At 44.1% G+C, this 17,576-nt stretch overlaps 1 protein-coding gene across 3 annotated transcripts in view; it reads right to left on the bottom strand.

Annotated features, from left to right (window-relative positions):
- FAM107B (family with sequence similarity 107 member B) overlaps window positions 1-17,576 on the bottom strand; it is an 89,356-nt gene that overhangs the window by 34,659 nt on the left and 37,121 nt on the right. The window contains exon 1 of one of the 3 annotated variants that reach the window (XM_059910371.1): window positions 7,841-8,100. The exons of the other annotated variants lie outside the window; for them this stretch is intronic. The gene's annotated coding sequence lies outside the window, so the exon portion shown is untranslated. Of the gene's footprint in view, window positions 1-7,840; window positions 8,101-17,576 lie in introns of those variants that run through there. 3 annotated transcript variants of the gene reach the window in all.

Raw genomic sequence — 17,576 nt, 5'->3', positions numbered from 1 at the left:
TCTTTAAAAAGATGGTTTGATTTAAGTGCACATTAAATACCAGCCCACATTAGCAGAAACCTTAACGCCCTTGAGTGACAGCATGGAGCGTGATACGGGTTTAACACGGAAGGCCTTCCTATCACCAGCTAGAGTGGGGCTGTCACTGGCGATTCCATAAACACCCTTGACAAACCACCCGGCCTATCGTCTTTGAAATTATGCAACTTTTGATCAATTTCTTTTACTTTTTTGGTTTCTGCGTTCAAAATTTGCATGTAACGTTAATACTTCAATTTTTATATGATGCTATGTTATATTCACAAAATTCAAATTTGCAAACCAATGCCACCAGCCTTTATTCCCAAACTGCAAATTTCTGAATAAAGGAGCCTACCTTGGCACATTTACTGTATGTGATTTTCCAAGGCGGAAACACCTCAGTCATTCATTTCAGGAGACTACAAAGGGGATGGGTGATCTGGGAAGATGGTGGGTTTAGGCCTGGTCCCTCCTGAGAGGAAGGAAACCACACAGACCAGAAAAAAGAACTTCCTGCTGGAATAGCTTTCAAAGCCCTCAAATATTCCTGTCTTCGGGAGTGGAATAATAATTCCATAAAACGCATGACCTGGTCCTGCTGGGCACCCACACAAATATTTTCAAAAGTGGAGACTATCTTCAAAAGGACTCAATTTAGAAAGAGCAGAGACCATCTGTTCAGCTTCCCCAGCACCACACATGAGGAAACTGAGGCCCGGAGAGACGGAAGCTTGGCTACGTTCACAGAGAAGGTGGCCACGCCTGGACTGAATCCTGGGTCTGCCTCTGGCCCTCACTTGGCGGGACCCCACCGCCTCTCCCACTTCTGACTCCTATACTGAATTTTCTAAATTGATTTTCTACATTTCCTACTCATTTTGGGGGGGGGGGGTTTGATACTAACATCACCATTAACATTACCTCTTGATCAATAACTGGATGGCATCTTTGAAGATGATACTATGTTTCAGTTATAAGTATCCACACTTCCATCTGCTTCTATATCCTGCCAAATTCCAGAAAAATACAAAGACACTGTGATGATAAAAAAAAAAAAAATGCCTCTTAGGGTAGGAGAAAACGACTCATTTGCCTTTTTTTTTTTTTAACCTGATATTGACACTGCGTAACCATAATGTTAAAAACCAGTGACTGCTCAGACACAGTGACTTCAGACACCCTCTTTAGACTCTCCCTCTTATCCTTCTCCTATTAAAACCTACCCCTCCTCAAGCATCACTAAACTACTGGATCAAATCAAATAAACTACTGGAAAAGTGAAAATCAGCCCTACTGACAACAGAAGTAAAGAGAGGCCTTACTGACAACCGACCCCAATATGCCATCAGGACATAAAGAAAGCTCAGCATAGGACCCAGACGCTGACCTCCACAAAAATGAATGGCCATCCTCCTTTCTCACTAACCTGTGACTGCTAATTCTTTACTAAGTGACAACTCTAACCCCACTTTAATGTCCGGCCTCCTATATAAAAATTGTTAAGATACCCAATCACTGAAATGTGCCTGCTTCCCGACCACATCCAGCCCGGGTCTGGCCCCGTTTCTCTAACCCCACCTTCAAAGCACCCAGCATAAGCAGAGACCCAACTCTGCCTTCCCCAGAGAATCCCAGCACTCTTCCGGGCTACACGCGCCCCGCTGCAGAAGCTAAATGAACCAAACCTCTCTACAGTGACACGTGCATTCCTGGCGGTTGCTGGCTGGTGGGATTCCACACTCGTTTGTCTTCCTAAGTTACTAGTAACATGAGATAGAGTAGAAAGAACCTCAAATAAAAGGTCCACAAACCTAAATCCTGACTTATCCCTTCTCTAGGTCTGCTTCCTTGCTGGTAAAAAGACAGCCAGTTATCCTATATTTTACAACTTTCCATCTCAAATACGCTGTATTTCAGCCATATTGTGGGTCAAATAGGTTTATTTCCATTGAAGAAGGTGCTCTGACTTCCACTCACTCAACGTAACTTTTTCACTTTTGAAATACAGCACAGTTAGAGTTTGTCTGGAAAACTTCTTTTTTCACTCTTAAAGAGATCTTCATGTGAGACACAATGCTTACAATTATGTGTTTTTCTGAATGGTTAATTAACATGTTTCATAATTATACAAATATAAGTTGACTCTTATTTGATTTCTGCTTCCACAGTGAAAAATTAGCGTGACGATTGGGGCACGTCTCCGTCTGGGTCTTGGGAGGACCATCTGGCACTAACTAAACCTCAGAGAGCAGCTATGGGCACAGCCCAGCTACTTTTAATTAAAGTCTGTTTTCCCACCTACCCCTCTTCTGGTTACCCCGTGGGCTTTCTGTGAACAACAAAGAGCCAGTCTTGTTATGAGGACACCAAAACCAAGAAAGGATTATTAAGCCCACCGTTGTCAGCAAGGCCAGAGCCATGAGTGTCCCTCCTTTGTATGAGCCTCGGGTCAGGCCCTAAAGATCTAGGGAGGAGTGAGACACGGTCCCTGCCATCCAGGGCTCACAGCTAGCGGAGAAGACAGGCCCACAGTCACTAGTGTGATACATACACGTTGAGGGTGGGAAGCCCGGGGCGGTCTCTGGGAGAAGTTCTTCCTAAGACTGTACCTCCCCTTCCAGCTCCAAAAGGAGCAAGGTTCTCCCCTTGTGACTCCATCAATGAGGATGCTCTGGGCCACACGTAACAACACCTGCCTCTAAGGAGCTGCAACCACAGGGGCTCGTTTTCACCTCTCGTAAGAATGTGGTGTCAGGCTGTGCAAGGCTGCTTCAGAGCTCAGTGCTGTCACGTTTTCACCTCTCGTAAGAATGTGGTGTCAGGCTGTGCAAGGCTGCTTCAGAGCTCAGTGCTGTCACGGGGGCTCTGGGGTCTTCTCATTGCTCTGCTCAACAGCCCCAGCACCTCCAGGAGGAAGGGCAGACTGGGAAAGCCCCCCCAACCCGGGTCTCTTTATCCTGGAGGGAAGCCACTCCCAGAAGCCCCCGGGGGCCTTCTGACACCTCACTGGCTAGAGCTGCGTCCTGTGATCACCATAGCAACAAAGGACGCTGGGAAAATGGGGACGTGGCATTCCAGCAGTGAAGAGGGGACGGCGGTGGCTGTTAGGTAGACAACCGACCCTGCCACACACAGACGGTTATGGGCGGAATGTGTCCCCCAATACTCATATGTTGAAGCCCCACCCCCCAATGTGACAGTAAGTGGAGGTGGGGCCTTTGTGAGGTGATTAGGAGTAGAGGAGGGCATGAGGGCGGGGCCCCCATGATGGGACTAGTGTCCTTATAGGAGGATGAGACACCACAGCTGGCATCTCCCCCTGCCCCTGCCATGTAAGGACATGGTAAGAAGGCTGCTGTCTGTAAGCCAAGAAGAGAGTCCTCACCAGGAATCGAATCAGCCAGCACCCTGATCTTGGATGTCCACCCTCCAGAACTGTGAGAAATAAATATCTGTTGCTTAACCCACTCAGCCTATGGTATTTTGTTATGGCAGCCCGAGCTGACTAGGACACAAATCCAATTCAACTGTCTTCAAAGGCACTCCAGCCTCCTGACAAGGGGTTCATCAGGCCCCTCCGGGTAAGGTCAGCAGCAACTCTGCACCTCAGCTCCAAAGCTGAAAGGGAAACTAGAGCAACAATCATTTCTTAAAAGTGTTTAGTCCTCACAGCACCTGTAATAAAGCTGCAGTAAGCAACAAAGACGGGGGACCTTTTATTGGGAGCCCTTTCAGCCTTTAGCTTTGCCTTCTACACAAAACCTCCCTTTCTAAACTACCGGGATTTGGGCAAAAGTTCAAACGCAAACACATTTGTAGCGGGTGCTGGCCCCGGAACAAGGGAGTAAACTACGCTGACTCCTAACTTTCTCTGCTTGAACTCCACGCGTTAATTCAACTCCCTCAGGACGCTTGTCATTCTAGGACCCCAGGCCTTAACCATTTTCCCACAGGCTGTCCTTCAGCCACAGGAAAACAAAAACAAGGCACCCCCAGCCCCGTGGGGCTGTCTACGCACCCTAAACAGTTATTTCAGTCACCCCCATCTCACAGGCCCACCCAGCCCGGAAACTGGATACAATCTCCCTTGGGCCTCCACTGGAGCCCTTTCTCTACATGCAGTAATAGGCAGCGGAAAACTTCCAAAATAAGAATGGGGAAAAATTGACAGCAACCTACTTGGCAAACAAGGAACACAGAAAAACAAAAGCCGAAAAACAAGGAACCTGCATTTAAACCAGCAGATACCAGGTGCCATGATGTCTGAAAAGCCTAACAGCCTTTCTTCTTGCTGGAATGGAAGGGGCTCACTGTTAATGAGAAAATAGTCAAGATTTCAAGAATTTATCTATTCCTAGAATAAACAGAGGCCTTAGATAATCACTTACTTGAGTAATGAGCAACAGATACACCAATCACGTTCCAGATCCTATAGAAGTTGAGTGATATCATTCATCTTCATTCCAACAAGATGTTTTAAGGGTGTTCATGTTCAAACATAAATTGTTTTAAGTGCAACTTATGACGACTGCAAGACTCTCCTATTTACTTAGTAGCTTCCATCCTCAAGGAAATTCTCTCTTAAAATAAAGCCTTAACCATCACCCCTTCCTCCCCGCATCCAAGTATGCAGAACTCGAACCACTTACCACTGCGTCTACAGCCCCCAGGTCCTCAGCCAACAGGGATTAGGACGTGTGCCCTGCGTACCAACACATCCTCCACCAGGCTACTCACTCTGGCATCGCAATCAAATCTGCTGCTAACCAACAATACTATTTGCTTTACATGTTTCCCCCAAGTCTTACACAACTGCAGCAACAGTACTGATTAAGTAAAAGAACAGGACAGGCTGGTAACCAGTAAACGCTCTGCCCGAGCCCAGTTCCACAGGAAATGGAGAACTCGGCTTCTCTCTCTTTCTGAAGTTACCCAAGTTGGAAATGTTTTCATTTCTTTTGTTGCAACAGGACTCCTTACTCAAGAACTCGGCATCCAGAAACTTCCCATCAGCTTCTGACTACTCTCACAGCTCTTGTCCAAAAGTTCAGAACTTTAACTGTGTCTGTTTTAAACTCCACACATAATAGAAGCTACTGGTTAATTAAACGAAAAGGGCAAGGACAAATGACATATCAACACATCCATAATGAAAATTTGTCCTCTACTTACATCCGGTTATAAAGGAAATCATCAGTCGCTTCCGGAAGAACAGTTATAAAATAGTTTAACAAGAAACTACAGATGTATGATGACACCTAACTACTTCCCTTATGCCTTAAAAAAACAAAACAAACAAACAAAAAAAGAATCTGAAAAGCTTAAGATAGGATAGTTTTACCTACTTCAATGAAGTATTCAAAAGTAAAATGCAGCCAAAGGCCATGAAAAATAAAATGCTTCTTTTAAAAAGTTTCCAAGGTAATTCAATGAACAAAAATCTCTACCCTTTAGTTTGTAATCTTACAAATGTCAAACTGAGTAAGAACCCAAGTATTTAAGAGTCCAATTTAAGATTTTTAAATTCAGCCTACAGTACAAAATCTACAAACACAACAGTACATGTGATGTGATAATTAGGAAGGACCCCATCAACTTTATTTTCGTAATTTCATCCATGAAGCTTCGGAGCTGAAGTCATAAACCTTATTTTCTTTCTTTCTTTTTTTTTTTTTAAACAGGTTTTGTGTGTGTGTGTGTGTGTGTGTGTGTGCGCATGCGTGTGTGTTTTGACTGTGTTGGGTCTTCAATGCTGCGTGCGGGCTTTCTCTAGTTGCGGCGAGCGGGGGCTACTCTTCGTTGCGGTGCGCAGGCTTCTCATTGTGGTGGCTTCTCTTGTTGTGGAGCACAGGCTTCAGTAGTTGTGGCGCATGGGCTCAGTAGTTGTGGCTTGCGGGCTCTAGAGCACAGGCTCAGTAGTTGTGGCGCACGGGCTTAGTTGCTCCGTGGCATGTGGGATCTTCCCGGACCAGGGCTCGAACCCGTGTCCCCTGCATTGGCAGGCGGATGCTTAACCACTGTGCCACCAGGGAAGTCCCAACCTTATTTTCCATTTATAAAATATATATTAGCTCTGGGGAAAAAAAATCTGAGTTACCACTGAGTGTTCCTAAATTTCATTCTGTGAGCCATGTAGGGAAACCAATGTGAAGGACTCAGTGGAACTTCCCTTCTATGTAACATTTAGACTTGCTCTAAAGCTGATAAACTTCCTAAAATACCTCAGGTCCATGGCTTTCAAACTTTTCTGTCTGTAATCCTCTTTATACACAGGGACCCAATAACACACCACACTAAAATCAGCTGAAGTAAAAGTTTCCAGAAGCAATACTAGCCTTATGCTATATACACTCTGATATTTTTCAGTTTCTTTTTTTTTGTAATGCTTCTTGTGACCCACTAAATTGATTTCGTGACCCACTAATGGATGCAGCTTGGAAAATCCTGTCCTAATTCATTTACTTAAACTTGCCACCATCACCTGGCGGCACTCCGGGTACCACGGAAAGCACCTGAAAACTTCCAACAGAAACATAAACTGGATGAGCAGCCAACTGTCACCATCCCTTCCAAATGGGAAGCACTTAAAACCATGACCTTTTAGAAGTTTATTTGAGCTTCTGTTACTGCTACTAAAAAGTCATCTCCTCTGTCTAATCTTTCAAATATCCTTATTCCAATCATTAAAGAATAACCTCAAATCCTCCTAGCTATATGTGAATGAGTAAAGAAATACAAAGTAAAGATTACTTAGAGAATTATATTTGTTCATAGTTCAGTAATAAGCCTTTTTCCCTGTGATGATGAACATGGGGAAGAGAGATCACCGAGGCAGTACTTTCTCCCCTTCTTAAAGTGTTTTTTTAAGAGCAGTTTCAATAGTTTCTCTATCCATAGATAAAATGATAGCCATAGTACATCAATATTTAAAGCTAACTGTAATGGCATTTGCTTCTTTGTTAAAAACTACAGTGTAACTCAGATTCTTAATACCAAAACAATAATTCTAGGTGCATATTTTTTAAGAAGCAGGACAAAATTCCACACACTTAATTGGAGTTAACAATGGGTAAGAGGAAGTTCTCCAGTCCCAGGTACCTGCAACCCAACCGCCAAAGGCCATTTACACACGCATGTGGGAAACAGGCGGAAAATGGTAAGGGAGACAACTAAGAATTGATGTATTTTTCTTCCTGGTGAAAAGAGACATGGCGACAGTAATGGTGGTTATGAAACAGTAGAAAGAGCTAAGCTTTCAAGTCTGAGAAAGTCAGAGCCCGCTCTGCCACGTACTAGCTGGATGACCTTGGTTCAACAAGAAAAATACTTAAAATAATTATTCAATAAATATTAGCTGTGGGCTGGGCACAGTCCTAAATGTCCTCATCCATCACCTCATTGAATTTTCACAACACTGGAGGTAGATTCTGAGGGCCAGAGGGGCTAAGGCACTTATCCAAAGTCATACAATTAGTCATGGGAAGGCCAGAGTTCAAACATAAGCTAACTCATTTCAAAACCTTTGTTGGGGGTTTGCCTTCTGAGCCCCGCGTTCCTTATCTTTCCCTCTCAGGGTTGCTGTTTGGATTAATGACTGACTGTTAATAAGGACTCATCACACACACACCCCCCACCCCAGCCAGTATCTCAGCTGCCATCAGTACAGGTCACCAAATTTCTCAGGTAAGCGGGCTTCACCTGTTCAAAGTCAGAAACTTCTTATCTTTCGTTCAGAGTCAGAAACCGTATCTTTTTTCCTTCTACCCTCTCACTGCTCCACCCTTCAAACACACCTCCCACACAAATACCTATTACTAACCTTAGGAAATATGTCCAATTTCATCAGCACTGCAGGTAGAGTATATAACACCTCCCATGAGTCTATTTACTAAGGGAAGGGAGGTGGGTGTCCCAGGTTTGTAAGGCAGGGCAAAGTTGTCAGACTTCATTCAAAGCCAAGACGATGACAGGCAGAGAGCCACAAAGGCTGGGACTCAGATGGGGCAGCAGGAGTGCCCTAGAACAATCACTAGGATTAAACTGTATTTACCCTACGGAGGCCTTGACCAGGGACAGAATAAAGGCAGGGGAGCGACTGAGCCAGTTGTGGCTTGGGGATCTGGCAGGAATCGGAGGGGCAGGGCCTCAAATATGCCAGGAATTCTGCTGAGGGCAATAAACAATCTCACAGTGGAGGGCAGGATTGCATTAAATCAGTTTTCGAAAGAGGAAGTACCAGGACCAAGTAGTTAATAAGTGTCGACAGAATGTTTCAAAATAGGGCTACATTTCTCCCTTGCTTTTCTGTCCACATCAGTTGGCAAATGCTACCTCCCTCCACTTCCTTATCCCAAAAAGTGGGTAAACAGAAGCACCGACAGGCTGTTCCATGGAAAGAACCAAAGCACATCAACCAATTTAACCCAGTTGATGAAAGACACGTCGATAATACACCATCACCTAATCACTGAATCGGGCCTTTTTTGTAAAACGGCAAATTAGAGGTGAGCTGTGTGAGTACGTGCCCTCAAGGTGTAACAAGTCAGCTATATACGTTAGACTTAAATTGTTAGTTGTCATAGCAACAGTGGACAATAATGCCTGCTCAGATTGGTATTTAGCAGTTCAGCTCTTTGTTTTACACTATAAGCCTATCACTAATTACATAAACTACTTTCCAAGTATTAAGAAATAACTAGTTTGGCAAACCAAAGGGGAATACAACCCATGAGCCTGACTTGGATAAAGGCACCCGTAAGTCTAAAGGACATACATTGAATTTATGAATGTTCAGAAAACAGGACATTGTTGCTATACAGCTATTTAATAATCTGAAGAGATACAGCGTCTTTTTACCCTTAAGAAAAAAATTAATTATGAAACTAACTACCAGATTAAATAATATCATCTAACAAAAGTAGATTCACTAATACATCCATTATTTTAATAAAATACTGATGACATTATGAATTTAGAATCATTAAATGTCACTCCCACTGACATTCTAATTTTTTTTTTAATTTTTATTGGAGTATAGCTGATTTAGAATGTTGTGTAGCTTAGCTTCTGCTGTATAGTATAATGGTTCAGTATACATATACATATACCCACTCTTTTTTAGATTCTTTTCCCATGTAGGTCACTACCGAGTAAAGTCGAGTTCCCTGTGCTATACAGGATTCATATTAGTTATCTATATTATATATAGTAGTGTGTATACCCACCGACATTCTAATTTAAAGCCTGATCATAAAACAAAGATACAAAGTATCCTAGACTAACATTTTTATTTGTCTTTCTAGTTTTATTTTGCCTCATCCTCATTTTTTAAAATAAGTTCTGCTCCTACCTCACTAGCAAGAAACAAATTTTGCTTTCTCTTAAAATGGTCCACTGCAGATTTAAAAAGATTCAACTCACTGGCTTGGAATAATTGGACATTATCTATTTCCTCATTACATCTCTTACTAACCATTTTCTTTACAATTAATGTAAACAACGTGTTTCGTCAAAAGGCACAGGTCCCAGCACCAAAAATGCCAGGTCCCGGTCCCAGCTCAGCCACCGACAGGTTCTGCGCTCTCAGCAAATGATCCTGCCCCTTGGGGTCAGTTTCCTCACCTGTGAGCCCCAGACCAGAGGACCAGAGGTTCTCACTAATCAGGGCAGTCTGATCTAAACTTGCAGACTTTCTTGCACACACGCACGCACGCGTGCACACGCACGCACACTGCACCAGGCAACACAGTCAGGCTCCAACAGAGACAGGCCTTTCGAAGCCACACACACTACCCCATCCCTCTCAGAAAGGGAAACGTGAGAAATCTGCTTTTTGCCCATCTGCAACTATAATACAAAATAATAGGGTGACTCCTCGGAAGATCCATGACCAGAAGAAATCCCGACGAAAGCTTGTTTCTGAAATGCAGCCCTTCACTGCCTGTGTGTTGGGACTTCCCATACTTGGAGGCAAACCAGTAAGACAGCATAGCGCTCCTCTCTCAGCGCTCCACATAAAAAGGAGCACTGTTGGATTAACGACGATTGCTTTAAAGAGGCCTTGCAAAGGGTCCTTCTCTGTCATCCGAAACAACTGATTTCATCATCCGTAATTTGCTATCAGAAATTGACATTAAAGTAGTCCATGTTACTCTTCCCAAAAGCACAGAGGATCTACAAGTGCCGATCGCGGAGTTTCTGGATGGTTCCTGGCGTGGCCTGGATGCTGTGACTGAAAACGGAAATACATCGGTCAGCACTCAGCTTGCCAGCCATCGGCCGGGTCACAGTATTCTCATCGGTCACAGCCCAGACGAATGACAGCTCTGCACCTGACACCACAAAGCTGTGCCAACCTCTGGCTAGATCAGCCACCTCCTGTGTGCTCTTCTTGCCGGGAGCCTGTAGGATGTGATCAGGGCCACCAGCCTGGCCTCACAGTTCAGCTGCAACGTCATTTCAGGTTGAAAACTCAGAAGGTCTCGTTATCATTACTGCTTCTCAAATATATCCAGACACCAACATTTCCATAGCTAAAAACGCTCTCCTGATGTTTTCTTCATTGTCAAACAGAAAAATGTTAAAGCAGGAAGCTTGCACTAAGAATTGATCTTCTGCCCGTGGGGTTGCCTTAAAATGTAGCTTAGGTCAGGTCACTCCCCAGAAGCTTCTCTAAGCCCCTGACCATGGCCGCCACTCCCTACCTGACCTGACCCGGGCCTACTTCTCACACCCCGTCCCCTGCATCTCTCCGTCTCTCCCTGCCACCTTGCTCCCCGCCCTCCGGCCCTGCCGGCCTCCCTTCATTTTTCACCTAGTCTGTGCTCACGCCAGCACCCCCTCCAACCCATCCCATCCCATCCCAAATCTCTCCGTCCTACTGGCTCACCCTTGAATCTCCACTCAAACATCACCTGCCCAGATCACCCCACCTAACTTGGGTCCTTCCACCATCAGTCTCTGTCCTAAGCTCGCATCCCACCCCTCACAGTCTGGGGAACTGCTCGTTTTACTGCTGGGCACATGTTTTTTGATCATCTTCCCTCTAGATATGAAGCTACCTGAGCGTCGGGGCCATTGCTCTCTGTGCACCACTGTATCTCCAGGGCTTACAATTACTAAATGTTTGATTATCACTTGTTAAAGCAATTCAGTGTCTCAGTAAATTTTGCAGGGTTAGAGAAGATGCAGCCCATGAACATTTTTCTTTGTCCTAAATTGGTCATGGACCAATAAAAAAAAAAAGTATTCACTTGTCTTGGGCAAAATTAATTTCTACTCTTTCTATTTCTCCCCACTAAATATCCACCCTGTGGGTCTGTGCGCTCCTGCAATCTCCTGATTTAAACGGGAGTTGTAAAACATTGGAATTTGTAATAGAAACTCTGTTATCAATGACAGTGTGGTTCCCAGGTAATCCTTAGAAATACTAGCCCTCCTTCCTGTTAACACTGATTCAGTGCTTACTATGTTCCAGGCACCGTTTTTGGTGTTCTGGTTTTGGTTTTTGGCCGCGCTGCACGGCACGCGGGATCCTAGTTCCCCGACCAGGGATCGAACCCGCGCCCCCAGCAGTGGAAGCGCGGAGTCCCAACCACTGGACCGCCAGGGAAGTCCCAGGCGCCATCCTGAACACTGCGTTTTTCACGTCATTTGCCTTCCGAGACAGTCCTATGATGGAGGGATTAGGGTCCTTATTGAAAGAGGGGAAGCTGAAGCCCAGGGATGTTATTAACGACTGGTGCAAGGTCGTGCAGCTGGAAGAGCCCCGTCAGCCCAGTGGGTCTGCCGCCAGCGTCTGAGCCCTTTACTGCTGTGTGATGGTGTTTTTATCCCCTGCGAGAGAAGTCCACTACTAGCAGAAAACAGAAATGAGGCAGAGCCACCTCTTCCTGTTTTGGAGCCAGGCAAATCATTTTTTTTTTTTTTTTAATTTTTAGAAAAAAAGACTAAATTCCTCTTCGGACCCACGCTCCCTCAGTCCAGGTAATTCCCTCCGGGTTTCCCCAGTGCATCACGCTTCCCTCACCTCCCCCATCCATGCATCTTTATGCTTTGTAATTCACCACAGGGTCCCTAACCGCTCTCTTCCCCTGCCTGCTTAGCAGAAGCACACGCACTCACAAACAACTTTCCAAATTCCTATTTACTTCACCCTGCGGTGTAAAAGGTAAATAACGACTTGACCTTCCTAGCGGTGCCAAAATGTATAACATATAAAAGGTTACTGGGCTTCCGTGGTGGCGCAGTGGTTGAGAATCCGCCTGCCAATGCAGGGGACACGGGTTCGAGCCCTGGTCTGGGAAGATCCCACATGCCGCGGAGCAACTGGGCCCATGAGCCACAACTACTGAGCCTGCGCGTCTGGAGCCTGTGCTCCGCAACAAGAGAGGCCGTGATAGTGAGAGGCCCGCGCACCGCGATGAAGAGTGACCCCCGCTTGCCGCCACTAGAGAAAGCCCTCGCACAGAAACGAAGACCCAACACAGCCAAAAATAAAAGTAAATAAATTAATTAAAAGGTTACTGATTCACAAGGTACCGTCTGAATTATTACACAGCCAGAAAATGACTAAACTTGGATGGACGTTTCAAGAATTGTCCAGGAAGATAACTAAACAGAGAGGTCAACGGGCAGTGCTCACCTGGTCCCGGTTTTCCCAACCACTTTCCTTCCTGCGATTCTGCACTCAGACCAAGCTGCTGGTAACTGTGCTGCTGGCGATCGCAGAGAGGACTGGAAATCCGGGGGCTGGATGGGGAGTTGAGCAGGGAGATTCTAAATCTAGCGGCTGGAGCTGGAAACCACCTACACTTTGCTGCTAGATTTTAAGAAACACTTCAACACCTTTATAATATGTTCTCCCAGGTATAAAAATGTGCCCAAAGAGCTTGAATTCTTATTAGCTGCCAAGAGCTAAACGTGAAAAAAAAAAGTCCAAAACAGCAGATGAAGATGTAGGGGGAAGAAAAACAACTAGTGAGTTAGGTGGGTCCATCTCAGCAAAATAACACCTTCCCCCCGCCCCCCAGCAAAAAGGATAAGCTGCTTTTGTTTATTTACATGTGGACAAACTGGCTTAAGTTAACTTCCATTTTCCTTCAAACACTACAGCTGTGGTTTCCAATCCTCCCCGGTACATCTGAATCATCTGTGAAACTTCAAAAAAAAAAAAAAAAAAAAGTGTGTCCAGCTCCAGTAGAGAAGCACTAAAGGAGCGCCCATCATGATCAGCCACACCTCCAATGGGGTCTGGGCCATAACACAACCAGGGAAAGAGGGAAGGCTGGTCAGGACAGCAAGAGCCACTGCTCCATCTCCAAGAGTCTCCTCTCCCTCCATCTCCAAGACCAAGCAGCTGCACCACCCATCCCTGCATCCATCCGTCCGTCCATCCATCCATCCATCCATCCATCCATCCATCCATCCACCCACCTTCACTGAGCACCTCTTGTGCCAGCACTGAGTACCAGGACACATGGCAAATAACACTGGCGGACCTGCCCTCCAGGAATTCCATTCTAGGGGAAACCACACCAGGGAAAGTGAAGTTACCCTTTTCTTCAAAAAAAAAAAGCAACTAAAAAGGTTCCCATGAGCAATTTCAATCAGTCTTATTGAACTGCACTCCTTTCAGCACACAGCTTCTCATTCAGTCATCAGAGAAGTGTTGTGTTGTGCTGTGCTGCAAGAACTGGTAAAAGCTGTCTATAAATGTGAAGAAAATTGTGTTCGTTTAAACTTCAACATCCTCCTTCCCAAGCTGAAACACTCTAGTTCATTCAATGTTCACACCATCTCCAGGTTTCCAAATCCACAACCCCTGCCTGCACAGTCTCACTTCAACCAGCAGGTCAGGACTATTTCACACACGGCTTCACTCAGTGGCTTCAGATCGAGACAATCAAACAATATTAATTAGCTCAGGGCCCCTATGTTCCCCACGTCCTCGGAATGGGTAAGCGGAGTGTTCCAAAATCAAGTCTGTCCCATCAGCATTTCCTATTTTTTCTTTTATTTTTTTTCATTTGGAACAAACGCCCAACACAGGCTTAGGGAATATAAAAGAAGTACAAGAATCCCTTTTAAGAGTATTCAGTCTTTTTGTAAAAACTAAATCTACACAAATAACATGAGCATCACATAACACTACATCTTGATTCAGAACAAAATTGTAGACAGTAGGCAAAACAGATTAGTCAGAGTGTGAAACTCCACTGAAGCAAGCCTCAAAAGAAGGGTGTGACCAGGCGGAGTCAGCAGTGACCAAGCAGGGGATTTTAAGCAGCAGGAAGGGCCCACCGATGGGAAAAACAATGGAGACACCAGCCTGACTGAAACAAGGGGACTGAAGGGGTGAGTGACAGGAGATTCGGCTGAATCAGTAAGAGGAGCAGGTAACCCAGGGCTCTGAAACCAGATGTGGTTTCCCTGTGACATGGTCAGTGAGACAGAGGTGTGGCAGGTCCCCGAGAAGGAGCAGGCATGACAGAAGCTGTTTTAGGTACCCGGATAAAACAGCTGCCATCAATTCTGATGGAGCCTCTGATAAATGTCTGACACACCAAGTTATTTTCAACAAGAACTTTAAGCCAGGTTGTTCATACCATTTCCATGCCTATCATCAAAAAAAACACATTCCAGTATGCCAAAGTCCCAGTATTTACAAATGAGAAATTCAAAACAGCTTCCCATCAACCTCCCTGGGATCTTCATGCCCCATTTTCTCCACCTACTGGGCATATGATGATTCTAGAAGCCACTGACAAACATGAGCAAAAATAAGCAACTACCTGGTGGTCCCACCGGAATTTTGTTCTAAACATCAGACCACCAACTGTATGTCAGGCACAGTGCCCGGTAGGGTTTGAGTCAAGGTACACACAACAAGCCTTTCACTTTCAAAAAGCTACTCCCGCCCTTTCGGAGAAGATATGACTCCTGGAAAGCAAATGCATATTGTTTACAGTAGCCCACAGAGGGAATCTAGTGAGTCCAATCTTCCAATAATTCATCAAGTATTTATTCCACATCTATTAAGTGCCTGGCACTGTCCTGAACAGTATGCAATGAGCAGGAAAGGAATCAAAGCTCCTGCCCTCATGAAGCCTATCTTCTGTATCGTGGCAAGTTCTTCAGGTTATATTCTAAAGGCTCCCGCAGTTTATGATTATGGTAATGCAATAATAATGACACTTCTCGTGTCTTACTTAGAATCTGTGATACCTTCCAAGCCCAGTCTATTACATAAAAGACGATGACAGACCCAAGAAATAATTAAATTCAAAGAGTGGTTTCCATTATAAAAGGAAGAAACCACTAGGTATTATTTGGAGTATATTTCTTAGCCTCCAAAATGCTCAACTCATAAAATCTGACTAAAATTAAATTAGAATATTTCCAAATATAATGATGAATGCTTTAAGGGTGCCCCCAAGTAGAATATTCTCAATTGTTTTAAGCAGAGGATAGAATGGTTTTTTTAATGTAAAACAGTATTAGGACGAACAATTAAGTAGTTACCCATCACAGTTTATACTTCAAAGTGAGCTGTGCCTTAGTAAACAGTTTTGGGAGAGACTGCAAACGCTAACAGTCACTAACTTATTAACTAAAGCCACAGAACTGAATGTTCAGCTGGAAATATCAAAGTAACAATGTTCATATCTTTAAAATGATAAGTAGAGGATGCAAAACTGCTAATTTCCTGCTTTGTGGGTGCTTTGTAGCCATCTTAGTAATCATTTAATCATATCATAAGGAACATAAAGAAATACCAACAGGATGGAATCCTCCACTTTCAGGAAAATAGACCATCAGCAGATTTGGATTCCTGTCCACAGACAAAGGACAAAAGCCTTAAAGCAGCAATACGTTAGGACAATACCGCATCAGCTACATAACAGTGAACGAACATGCTTTCTAAATCCAGGGGTAAGCAGGGAGCTCATCCCCAGATGTGAGATGCCCTTTGCATCTCTGGGTAGACACTTCAACTTCCAGCCATAAAACTGTAAAGAGAGGGACTTCCCTGGCAGTCCAGTGGTTAAGACTTCACCTTCCAATGCAGGGGGTGTGGGTTCGATCCCTGGTCGGGAGCTAAGATCCCACATGCCTCTTGGCCAAAAAACCAAAACATAAAACAGAAGCAATATTGTAACAAATTCAATAAAGACTTTTAAAAAAACTGTCCACATCAAAAAAAACTTTGAAAATAAAATTGTAAAGAGAAATACTCAACACACCACTGACAAAAGGACTCACAGGCAATAACTGAGAGGTTAATTGCATGTTAATTTCCAGGAATACTACTCAGCTATGCAAGGAGCTCTACTATCACTGTAGGACAAGATCCTTCTGCATTTTACTTACATATAAGAATCAGTGCTTGGGCTTCCCTGGTGGCGCAGTGGTTGGAAATCTGCCTGCCAATGCAGGGGACACAGGTTTGAGCCCTGGTCCGGGAATATCTCACATGCCGTGGAGCAACTGGGCCCGTGCGTCACAACTACTGAGCCTGCGCTCTAGAGCCCACAAGCCACAACTACTGAGCCCTCGTGGCGCAGCTACTGAGGCCTGCGCGCTTAGAGCCCATGCTCCGTAACAGGAGAGGTCACCACAATGAGAAGCCCGCGCACCGCGAGGAAGAGTAGCCCCCACTCACCGCAACTAGAGAAAGCCCGCTCGCCGCAACTAGAGAAAGCACTCACAGCAACGAAGACCCAACACAGCCAAAAATAAATAAATTAATTAATTAATTAAGAAAAAAAAAGAATCAGTGCTTGCCTGAGGTGTAGCAGAAATGAGAAAAAGCAAATTATGCCCCTGCTATAAAGTTCCACAATCAACACTTTGCTTGAGTAAGTCTTGAATAAAGTTTCTCTAATAAATCAATTAATTGTTATTCAAATAAAGAGGAAAAGTTCTGAGGTTGAAAACAGGCATAGAAAAGTTACACTAGTCTGTTAAATAAACAAAAACTTGAAGAGGGAAAAGGGATCTTTGTTACCACTCCACCTATAAAAACTGGGGTTTTCATGTACAAGGTGACCTGTTGACGAGGGAAAAGGTTTAACAGACATACTTATTTCTCTATTAAAACAAAAAACAAAAAACTCTCCCCCGCCCCCTGCCGGTTTTACAAGCAATGTAATCATAGAAAATTTGGAAATCAGAAAAGTACATAGAAAATAAAATATCATCCATGAATGCATCACTAAACATATCCATATTTTGATATATTTTCCTTTCTGTTCATACAAATACACATATCTTCTCTTTTTTAGCAAAATGAGGGTCATATTCAGTAGACAATTTATGACATTTGTAAGCATTTCATCTGTGATAAAATACTTTTAAAATATGGTTGCATAATATGCCATTATACAGGTGTATTATAACTGACTCAGCTACCCTCCTGTCCTATTCAAAATGAAAGATAATTTAATGAATTTTAATGTAACAGACTGAGAAAAGATCACTGTTGTGGTTTCAGAATCCACACTGTACCATCCATAATTCTCTGAAAAGGTTATTTCAGTACTCCCAACTTTACC

The sequence above is a fragment of the Balaenoptera ricei genome, chromosome 2 (assembly GCF_028023285.1).
Source record: "Balaenoptera ricei isolate mBalRic1 chromosome 2, mBalRic1.hap2, whole genome shotgun sequence".
In the NCBI taxonomy this organism is placed as follows: domain Eukaryota; kingdom Metazoa; phylum Chordata; class Mammalia; order Artiodactyla; family Balaenopteridae; genus Balaenoptera; species Balaenoptera ricei.
Note: the sequence above shows the minus strand (reverse complement) of the source record. Positions and strands in the feature narration are given on the sequence as shown.